Genomic DNA, 11,693 nt, shown 5'->3' with positions numbered 1-11,693 from the left:
AGGCGATGTGCAAGTATGAAGTATCATAGAAAATAAGGAGCGACCTTAGTCAGTAAAATTGTGGTGACTATGTATGCTGCCAGGTGGGTACTGGGAATATCAGGGGGAACACTTTGTAAAGTATAAGATTGTCTAATCAGTATGCTATACACCTGGAACTACTAATAAAATAATACTGAATCTAAACTGTAATTTAAAAAAAATAAATTTTTGGATAAATAAATAAAAGTTAAATAAAATAAGGAACACCCCAGGCTATGAAATACCAAAGCCCCTTTAGCTGTTAGAAGGGTGGGCTCTGAGGTGGGCCCTGTCATGTGGTAGAGGGCATCCCTGCCACCCTGAACTTCTGCTCTCTTGCTCTAAACATTTAAAAGCATGACAAGCATAAACAAACCTTATAACTCCTGCAGAATATTCTCATGACTGCACATTTTAATCGTGAGGGAAAATTTTAGTAGAAATAACCAGCACCCAGGTGAGCCTTCTACAAAAACAACATGAAACGCCCTGAAAAAGGTGGGCCTACTTAGGTTGCTGCCAACTTTCTGATTCACAAAGGCGTGTGTGTGCTCCTCTCAAGGTTGTTATTGAAGCCTGGCCACTTGCTGTGTACAATTGGAGCTGCCCGGAGAGGCTCCCTCTCACTGTGAAATTTCCTAACTAACCCAATTCTGACTTCAGCTTTCAACATGACTCTGCTCGGATTACCCCTTTCAACAAACCACCCGCTGCTTCTCTTCTCTGTTCTCCCAGGAAATATGGGCGCTGAGTGGTTTTCCGAGGTATGTGTTACTTGGTCTCACCCTGGAACAGAGGCGATTTTGCCTTATTCAACTTCAAAAGGCTCCTTTGATAAATTGATTCGGGGTTCTTACTTAAATATTGAACAATCCAGCTTATTAGCACTTCTACTTTGTTTTAAAAATGATTTTCTTTATTACACCCACTAAATTCATACCAAGAATGTCCAGTTTCTCCTTAAGCAATTAAGAAAAGCCACCTGGAGATAATGTACAGTGTAAGGAAGAGGGTCAATAATATCGTAATAACTATGCATGGTGACAGATGGTTGCTAGACTTATTGTGGGGATCACTTTGTAAAGTACATAAATGTTGAATCACTATGTTGTATACCTGAAATTAATATCGTATGTCAACCATAATTAAGAAGATGTTTTTAAAAAAGGATATATGTTTGAGGAAAAAATTAAAAACCACCCCAACTATCAGCTACAGGAAGGTTGAGTATTGGATGATGCAATGTTTAACAGTTGTCCCTTCTGTCTGGGGTCTTGTGCCTTAATCCTACCCGGTCACAATATTCAGCTGTCAGGCCACCTGTGGGATCTTATTGCATAAATGAACCAGATTATGTCAGACTAATTCTGAGTGATCAACCTCAGCAGACTCATTTGTGAAACAATAGGCCAACTTAAATAATTTACAATGAATGAAATGCCAGGTCAAACCAACTGCTGCTAATGGAAATATTCCGTCATCCATAGAATATTTATTGATATTAAGCCAAACATTAGTGTTCCTTCAAGCATTGTTTGAGAAGTGCTGATTTAGACAACATGTATTGAAACAATTTCATTACATTATCTCTACTCTAGGATTCAGCTAATAAACACCCCTCCAGGGTCCCTGCCTGACTTGACCTCTATTGTACTACTTACTCTGGAACACACTATGTGAGTTCCCTCTCTCTGTTTCCCCTTGGATTGTGTGCTCTTCAAATCTATCAGCCACAAGTTTGGCTTTGTAGATTAATTGAATGAACAAATGAGTAAATCACTGAGTGAATGAGTGCTGCATCAGATGTGTGTAATGTTGGAAGAATATTGCACATGATGAGTAGCTGTATAACCCAGGACTTTCCGTGTGTTATGGTGATGGTATTACCCACCTTGCAAGGTTGATGAGGAGAAAAAAAATGAGATAAGCCCTATTATTTTATTCAATGACCTTATAATCGAGTGTCTACTCTAAGCCAAATACTGTGAGAACATTCCAAAGTGCTTAAAAGTGATGTTTCTATTTATCTCATAATAGAATTTGGTTGGGAATGCCTTTAACTGTACATACACCACTAGGGAAGGCAACTTTCCATTGCTCTCTAACATCCTGTTTTGGGATTTTCCAGCTAGGAATTAATATTTCCTCATAGCTTACTGGCATTACTACTTTGTAGTATTGTAACAATATGAATGGTCCCATAGGGATCCTGGACCATGAGCATTTTGATAATCTTACTTGGTTTAATTTGGACATGGTTACGGAAAAAGAGGGGGGAAAAAACTTCAACAGATTTGTGTTTTAATAATTAAACATAATCCTCTAAAGATATCATGACTTTTTTCTTTTTTTAGTTTTTTTAACTTTAATTTCTATTGTGCTTGGTGTGTTCCAAATAATCAGAGCATAGCTTGAGTATGGAAAACAAGTTTGATAGAAATCTGAATTTATATTTGTTTGGCAGTTGCATATCAGAGCAATGTAAGAAACATTTTCAAAATTTGAGACTATTTGGGTTTTTTAAAAGTATGTATTATGTAAGTTAATGAGTACATGGCTTTAAAATGGTACACACACCAATATATGACTGACAGGAAAAGTCAGGAACAAAAGGGCATTTCACTACGAACAGCTAAGATTTGGAGCTAACAAGCGTAGAACACATAGATAATTGGTAATTGTTGCATGGAATAAACATATATGGTAAAAAGCCCATTTACTTTGAGAACATTCCTATGTTTTCCAAAATAACGTATAAGGTCATTTTGTATAATGGATAGGTTTCTTTCAGTGGTCATGGTTTCATAATCTGTAAGACCTAAAAAATGTCTGAGCTTCCAGTTAGAATTTTTGCTTTTGTAGTTCTTTTCTAGAGTGCTGTGGTATATTAAATTGCTTTGTGTTGAGTGTTTTAAATTCTGATAGATATGGCTCCCAAAGATGCTCAAATAAAGCGGCAGAAAGACAGACTCATTGGCCTCAATAGCTACTTAAGTCAAATAACGAATTTGTACGCGACTACAGATTGTGTTATGCTTCTTCACTAATGAAAAAATTGGGTTTCAAACACTTTGAGGTTTGGGTCTCAGACCCTCATTTTCATAGAAAACCTGACATAAATGATGTGTAGGTTCTGAAGCCACGTCATCAGGATAATTTAATATATATGGCTGCAGAAGGCTGACTTCAAATGTAAAATCAGGAGTTTGACTCATGACTGAGTATTCCTAAAGGGGGGTTCATGGTATCAGGGCCAGGCAGTCTCTGTGGTCCTCCGGCCTGAAGCCGAAGTCCTATGCAAGGAGCTGCAGAACCTTACATGAAGGATGAGTAAGGTTGGATGCTGACAGAGGTACCAAAGGCCCGGCTGCCTCAGGCAAAGGGGGAGGTTTCGGGCTCTGTCTCCAGGGGGTTGTGGTGGTTGCAGTGCAGAAAGTTGGTGCTTTCTCAACAACATTGGGGAGGACGGGTGTCTGTGGGTACAGATGACAGGCAGATGCTCATGTAGCCTAGAGAGGGTAGGTGTGACTGGGCTGTGTGGCTTTCATATGCTGTGTCTGTAAATGACGCTCTTGTAGTTACCACGTGTAACAACCACAAGACTTAGTGGTGTGAAAAAACACACCAACTTTTATTATGTTCATGAATTCTTTGGACAGGGCACAGTGAGGTCAGCTTGTTTCAATGAGATCTGAGGTCTCATCCAGAAGACTGGAAGTCTGGGGCTGAAATTATCTGAAAACTTGCTCACTCTGTCTGGTGGATGACCTGGCTGTTGGCCGAGGGACTTTTCTGGGGGTGTTAATGGGAGAGCCACACGTGGCTTCTCCATGTGGCCCGGGCTTTCCCTCAGCTTGGTGGCGGGTTGTCTGGGGTGAGCATCTTGAGCAGAGCTGGCTTTCTGGGCCTGTGTGACCAGTGCAGTCACACAGGGCCCCACACTCAAACGGAGCCTGTGCTGGGTTTGTGTTTTGTTTTCATTGTCATGAAATGTTTAATCTTTGAATAAGGGGCTAGTTTTCATTTTACACTGGTTCCCACAAATTATGTAGCTGGTCCTGATTGAGAGAGAGAGAGAGAGAGAACTAGCTAGAAATAATATAAATAATATTGCCGTTTTCAGCCTAGTCTAGGAAGTCAGGCTTCCACTACACTGTTTCTGTTAGAAGTGAGTCACTGAGATGTCCCATATTCAAAGAGAGAAGAATATACTTCAGTGCTTGATGGAAGGATGTCAAGATTCTGGGAGAGTTTGTGGAACATGAATATTGCTGTGCTTAGTTTTCACAAATACAATCTGTCATAGGTGCAACCTACTGGGTAGAGTTTTTTTGTTGGATAATTTTGTGTAATAGAGCATTACAATTCAAGTTGGAGACTGTGGACCTCGAGATGGACTTGATCTATCATCAGATCACAATATGCAAAATTAACATTCCATGGCTTCAAGCCCCGCGACCCCTTTCAGATGGAAAGGGTTCACCTGGAGGAGGAATTTTAATGATTTCTCTGAGAAGAACAGTTGCTCCATCCTAGGGAACGGTGGTGCTCCCACTTTCCTAAGAGGAGACCTCAAAGGTTTTGAACCAGGTTCCTTGCAGTTGGGATTCTGAGAGGACTAGTGCCCAACTTATACCTTGGAAAACCAAAGACGGCAATGACAATAGGATAAACTGCTAGCCTTGTTTTTTTATTAAAATCTTATATTATTAAATATGTTATTTATTACTGTTACTTTATTTAAAATAAGTTTTATTTTTAAATTATGTTATTAAAATTATTTTAGCTTTTTTAAAAGAAACTTAATAAGGTCTTTATGATCACACGGTATAGTGTAAACAAAGCAGGTGGCCCCAGGTTAGGGTTATTTATGAGCTCACCATCTACTCACAGGGGCTACGTGTGGACTTGACCTCGTCCAGGAGGAGCGGGAATCTTCCTGAGGATCCCCTTGGCCGTCATCAGACTCTCTCAGAGGTGATGGAAGGAATATGTCCTATGGGCCCAGGGTACACAATTCACTCCAGGAAAGGGGAAGGGAGGCATGGGGACCTGCTTTCTCTGTGCTTTTGGAGATGATAACTGCAAATATTTGGATTCAGGCAGGATGGAGGGTTCATATTTTCAGATTTCAAAGGAGCAAAGGAATATTTCCTGTGGACCGGATATGTAACTTGGCTCTGTGAATCAATGTGGGTTTATCATAGGCTTTGTCTCTTAAAGCCCTAAAGGGGTGAAGGGCCAGAAACCAGAAATTAGAATTAATGCCAGATTATTAAGGGCTGTCGAAGTACCCACAACTAAGGTGACCCGCCATTCTGGTTTGCCTGGGCCTGGGTGGGTGGCGGTGGGGGTGGGGGTTCCCAGGACACACCTTTCAGTACTAAAATAGGGACATTCCTGACAACCCAAGCAAAATAGCAAGCACCTGTCTGCCCCGCCCCTTCCAAGATGCAGGAATTGCAGGGAAGGGATCCAGGAGAGACCCTATAGACACCTATGAAAGTGTTCATGAAAGAAAGACCCAATTGTAAACATTTTAAACAAGGCCAGTTTCAGGATCGACATTTCTTATCCCCTTCTCCGTTTTCTCTCTTCTCTTGGCTCTGGCTCCAACAGGGACACTGCCTACCAAGCCGTGGGGAGGCTCTGGGAGGGAGGAGAAAGCACAAGGTGGAAAATAAGCCACCCACAGAGAAGCAGCCCAAGCAAGGGGCCAGTTTCTGATTGGATAAGATATTCTAATCACTACATCTAAAAACTCCATTTGCTACTTTAGTGACTATAGGGTGTCCTTGTCCCGATATAGATACCCGAGAGTATCTAGAAAAGTCCTAGATGTGTCTGAGTGTTCATCCAGGGGCAAGGGAGGGTCAACTTTACTGAACTGCTGTGCAGGCAGAGTGCATCACAAAAACAGAGGGGCTGTGCTCTCGTTATGGTCATGCTAGCTCAATATCTGTTACACAAAAAATTTAAAAAAAAACCTTCTTGGCCTGGGGCGGGGGTGCAGGTGGGCTGGAAGGGGTCAATGGAGGGAAAAGGGGAACATAAGTAATACTTTCAACAATAAATAATTATTTAAAAAATAAAAAATCCTTCTTGAACGAGAAGCAACAAATTGCATGTCCAAGAAATAATTTGTCATTTCTTTTTATTTTTTTAATTCTCACCTGAGGATATTTTTCCATTGATTTTTAGGAAGAATGAAAGAGAGAGGGAAAGACAGAGAGAAACATCTATGTGAGAGAAACACATCATTGATTGGTTGCTCCTGTAGGAGCCTGACCAGGCCCAGGCCGAGGAGGAGCCTGCAACTGAGGTACATGCCCTTGACCAGAATCGAACCTGGAACCCTTTGGTCCGCAGGCCAATGTTCTACTCACTGAGCCAAACCACTTAGGCCTGGCTGTCAGTTCTTTTACTCCACTTTTTAAGAATTACCCATTTTCCATGAATTGTTTAAAATCCATAGGATGATTAGTTAGATGCAGAAAAAAACCCACCCATTCCATCCTTAGGTTAGCCCCAATCATATCAAATGGCCATTCCACTAAGATATATAAAAATATTTGCTTCTTCCTCAGTCCAGAGGTCCAAGAATTCAAGGAGATAAGCATCAGATCTTCCACATGAACTTTGGGTTTATTATTCTCTGGGATGATTATCAGAAATGATTTAGCCTCCTCCGCATCCACCCCACCCTCTCAGTCAGGTGACCCCACCCACCTGTGCTCAGCTCGGTCTATCTACTTTTATTTGAGTTCTGGCAACAAGGAAATGCCTCTTCCGGCTGATTGTCAGTATCACTGTTCCCATCCAATCCCTGCACCCACCAATACCTGGCACCTAGTCTCAAGATGTGATGTTGATTCCCTGGTCTTTCTGGAATTAGCCATCTGAAGCTTCTGACTCTGCTGCCTGGGACTTCTGTTAGGGCCCTGGTTGTTGCTGCCCAGGCACTGCTTCTTGGTTATTGTGGATCTGGATTCTAGTCTCAATTCTGTTGCTATGCTCAGTATAATTTCAGACAATTGTTTCAGCCTCTGCAAGCCTTAGTTTTCTCATCCATACACTTGGGATAAAAATAGCTGTTATTCTTAGGGATATTGTGAAGAAACAATAAACTTAAAAGCAATTCGGACAAGTTAGGTAGTAAATATACGAATGGTGTTATTATTAGTACAATCTGATTACCAAGATGGAGTTGGGGTTCCTACTACTGTAAACTTATCTTTACCCTTTCCTATCATTACTGCATCCCTTGGCCCTTTACCCGAATCCCTGATTCTCAAGATCTGGTGTTCTACATGCTAATATCTACCCGCCCACATGGGCCATCTCCCTAGGGTCAATGTCCTCCTACTGATTCATGCAAATGCCAGCTTCTCTCCTTCAATCTTAGATGTGCCTCTCTAGTCATCTCTGTTTGACTATTCTCTCTAACCCGATCTCTTAATGACTATAGAGATCTGTATAATTCTAGTTTAACCACCACTCTTCTGCCTTCTGCCCTCATAGCAGTCCTACAGGAAAAACAAAACAAAACAAAACAAACAAACAAACAAACAAGCAAACCAGGAGAGCAGTGTTCTGGACACCAGGTAAAAAGTTTTGGAAGAAGTAAAGAGTGAACAGTCATATCACATATTGACAATCAAGGAAGATGAGGACTGAGAATGAATTATTGGATTTATCACCATGGAAGTTTTGGGGGAAGCTTGATAGAAACAAATAATGTTGATAAAACTTCGATTAGAGTAGGTTCAACAGGGAACAGAGGAGATAAATTAGAGATAAGTATAGACAGATCTTTCAAGGAATGTTGTTTTTAAGGGAATGAGAAGAATGGGCAAGAACTGGAGAGAGAAATAGGATGAAGAGAGTTTTTAATCAGTGAAAATAGACATATAAGCATATGTGTAGGCTGATAGAAAAGACCCAGTAGAGATGAATACATTGATGGGGCAGGAGAAACAGAGGAAATTGCTGGAGCAATGGCTTGAGTAAGTTAGAGGGGATAGGGTTTAGTGCACTACTGGGGGGATTGGCCTTTTGGAACATGAATGGATCAACCATAATGCAAGAAGGGAAGTGGTGCATGTGCACACTTGTAGGTGGGAGAGTAGATGTGAAGGGACCCCTCTAATTGATTTAATTTTCTTAGTTACATAGGAAGCAAAGTCATCCTCTGAGAATGAGGATGAAGGAGGTGTTGGAATTTGAGAAGAAGGTAGGACATAGTCACTTTGGAGAATAAAAGTGTAAATGATCTAAGGAAATACAATATAATTGTTGGACAATGTAAATCACCCCCATAATGTAAGTGACAGGCATCTAGATAGATGGCATCAGTGGATTTTTCTCTAAACATGTTTATCTGGGTCTCTAAGCGAGTTCATCTGTCTCTGAACATAGGCATAGGGTATGGATAATGTTCAATTTAACCAGCATTGGGCTTCAGGGGAGAGAGTTTGATGACGCAAGAGCAGAATAAATTTAAGGAAGTGATAAGTGACCATGGAATTTAAACTGGATAATGGGAGAAATGAGTGAAGATCCAAAAGAAATGAATGGAGGTATTTGTGGAGTTGAGGAGTTGTTGAACGTGGGGTATAGGAAGTGAGCTGGGGAATGAAAAGGTAGTTATTGATCAGAATGTAGGCTGTTTAAAATGTATATAATCAAGGATTTGCAGTTATTATGTCCAAGGTTATTTCCATAGGAATGAGTGGCCAAGGTCTAGGGAAGGACAAGATCGTTGGAAGAGGGGAGGGCAAGAAACTGAGAGGACAGACATGAGGAGCATCGTCTACATGCATCGTGAACTTACCAAGAAATATGAGAGGAGTAGAACTAGAAAGAGTGGATCTTATACTAGCTTCAAAGAATAGTAAGAAATACCCAAGTAGTACTGAGGGCAGTGGTGGAGTGGGAGTGTAGATGATTTCAACAAATTCAGTCACCTCCAGAATGACATCCAGGTCTGGCTTAAAATGTTCTCCCAGCTGTTCCACATAGGCAAGTGGACAATGAGGATCCATTGTTCAATGCTAGTGTTGTTATCCTCCTCATCATTATTTTTTAGTTTGTTGAATCATAAGTGTTAGAAAACAAAGAGAGAGGAAAGAATTTGGAGTAATAATAATCCAGCCAAGTAATTAATTTCAAAGTGTGGCCTGATATCCCCTGGAGTTCCCCAGGCCCTTTCTCAGCTCATAACTATTTTCATAATAATATTAAGATGTCATTTGCAGTTTTCACTTCTTGTCTCATGCATGTACAGTCGAGTTTTTCCAGAGGCCCAATGATGTATGATGGCACAACAGATTAAGTGTAGAAGTAGACTTGAGAATCCAGCTATCTTCTATTAAACTAGAAATTAAAGAGATTTCAAAAGATGTGAAACTGCCATTTGAATTTTTTTTCTGTTTTGCAAAATACTGTTATTTTCCCCATAAAGTTATTTGTGTTAATTTTTTGTTTATTTACTTTAAAGTCCATCAATTTATTAAACAAATTTACTGAGTGTCAACTATGTAATTGATATTGAAGAGGATTCTGAGATAATTTGTATAGCTTACGGATGATGGAGAAATCAGACACAGAAACAAATAAAACACAATGTTATAATGGTATGATAATATTTTCTGCTGTGGGTATAGCTAATTTTCTTTCTTCCTGTTCCTTCTTCCCCAACCCTCATCTTCCCACATCATTTGAGGTCTCAGCTAAAATATTTCCTTCTCAATAAGATTTCCCTCATTCTATCAAATAAATTATCTGAAGTATCCTACAGCCAGCTCCTTCCATGAACACATCTGAAGACACCAACCAACAGAATATGCAAATGTCATAAGATATATGTGAATCTATGGTTCTCTTATATACGACTGTAGTGCCCTTTTTTAAAAAAAATTATCTTTATTGTTGTTTTTATATATTTTTTATTGATTTCAGAGAGAGGAAGGGAGAGGGAGAGAGAGAGATAGAAGTATCAATAATGAGAGAGAATCATTGATTGGCTGCCTCTTGCATGCCCCCTACTGGGGATTGAGCAGGAAACCTGGGCATGTGCACTGACTGGGAATGGAACTGTGACCCCCTGATTCATGGGTCATGCTCAACCACTGAACTACATCAGCTGGACTTTATTGTTGCAAGTATTACATGTCCCTCTTGTTCTCCCACTGACCCCTTCCACCCTGCAGCCGCCCTCCCCCAGGCTCTCTGGGTGCTGGCTTTGAGGAAGTAAGTGCCATGTTAAGAAACCCCAATGGGGCCTGGAGGAGCTGAAAGTGGTCTTCAATCCACAGCCAACAAGAAACCAAATCCCTCAGTCTTAAAACTTCAGGAGACTGAGTTTGCCAACAACCTGAGTGAGATTGAAAGCATATCCTTCCCAACCATAAACGGAGATGAGGCTGAAGTCTCAGCCAAAATCTTCCCTCCCCCAAGCTTTATTGAGGTACAATTGACAAATAAAAATATAAGTGTGCAGTGGGATGATTTGATATGTGTGTATATTGTGAAAGGATTCCCTCATAGGGTTAATTAACACATCCAAAACCTCACGTATTTACTGTTTTATTTCGTTTTTGCTGAGAATATTGAAGTTCAATTATGGTAGCACATTTCAATTTACAATACAGTGGCATCAACTATAGTCACCATGTTATACATTAAGTGTTAAGAACATACAACTTACTTATAATTCTACCTCTCAGAGATGAGTTACTGTATTATCTATTTTCTTTTGTCTTTTTAAACAAAGTTATTATGTTGTATATGAGCATTTTCTAATTTGTCATTATTTGAAATCATTATATGTAGTGAGGTATGTATTCCATTTAGATTATTCAACTTATTTAGCCAGTCTGCTTCAGTTGAACAGGAGAAGTTCCCTGCCCCCCATTTTTTATAATCCCTGCCCCCCATTTTTTATAAAGAATACCAGAGGCCCAATGCATGAAATTCATGCAAGAGTAGGCCTTCCTTCCCCTGGCTGCCGGCACCGGCTTCCCTCACAGAGAAAGGCCCTGCCCACCCACTGCAGCCCACCAGTCGGTGGCCGGGCCACCCCTCTTTGGGACTATCATGGAGCCCCCCAATTGATCACCTCGCTGGCCAGTGACTTGGGCCTCCCTCTGTGGGGCGATCATGGGCGATGGCTGGGCCCCCAACAAATTGCATTGCACCTGCCTTGGCTGGCCTGGTGCCAGTGGGTGCCATAGCGTGGTCCCGGATGGTCATCCAGATGGTCGGATGGTCATTCTGCTGTTCGGCTGTTCGGTCTATTTGCATATTACGCTTTTATTATATAGGATTTGAATGTGTCCCTCTCTATATAATCATTTATTCTGCACACATGCACACACATACACTTGTGCATGCCAAAAACTCTGAATATATTCTTGTCTACATTACTGGTTAAAAAGCATCTATTTTAATGAGGAAAATAAATATTGCAAAGTTTTAACATTCTTCCAAATTAACTTCTACATATATTGTTATATTTTTAGGCAATTCCAATAAAAGTGCCAGTGGATTGAAATAAAATGATTAAATGAGCCCAACATCATGTGGATAAATTAACAGATAAGAAAGACTTTAAAGTTGAAGACATTACTGAGGGGTAATATTGGTCTAGTGAATATTAAAATGTGTTATAA

Source organism: Myotis lucifugus, unplaced genomic scaffold (genome assembly GCF_000147115.1).
Source record: "Myotis lucifugus unplaced genomic scaffold, Myoluc2.0 scaffold_5, whole genome shotgun sequence".
NCBI classification, from domain to species: Eukaryota; Metazoa; Chordata; class Mammalia; order Chiroptera; family Vespertilionidae; genus Myotis; species Myotis lucifugus.
This window is presented reverse-complemented; position numbering follows the sequence as displayed.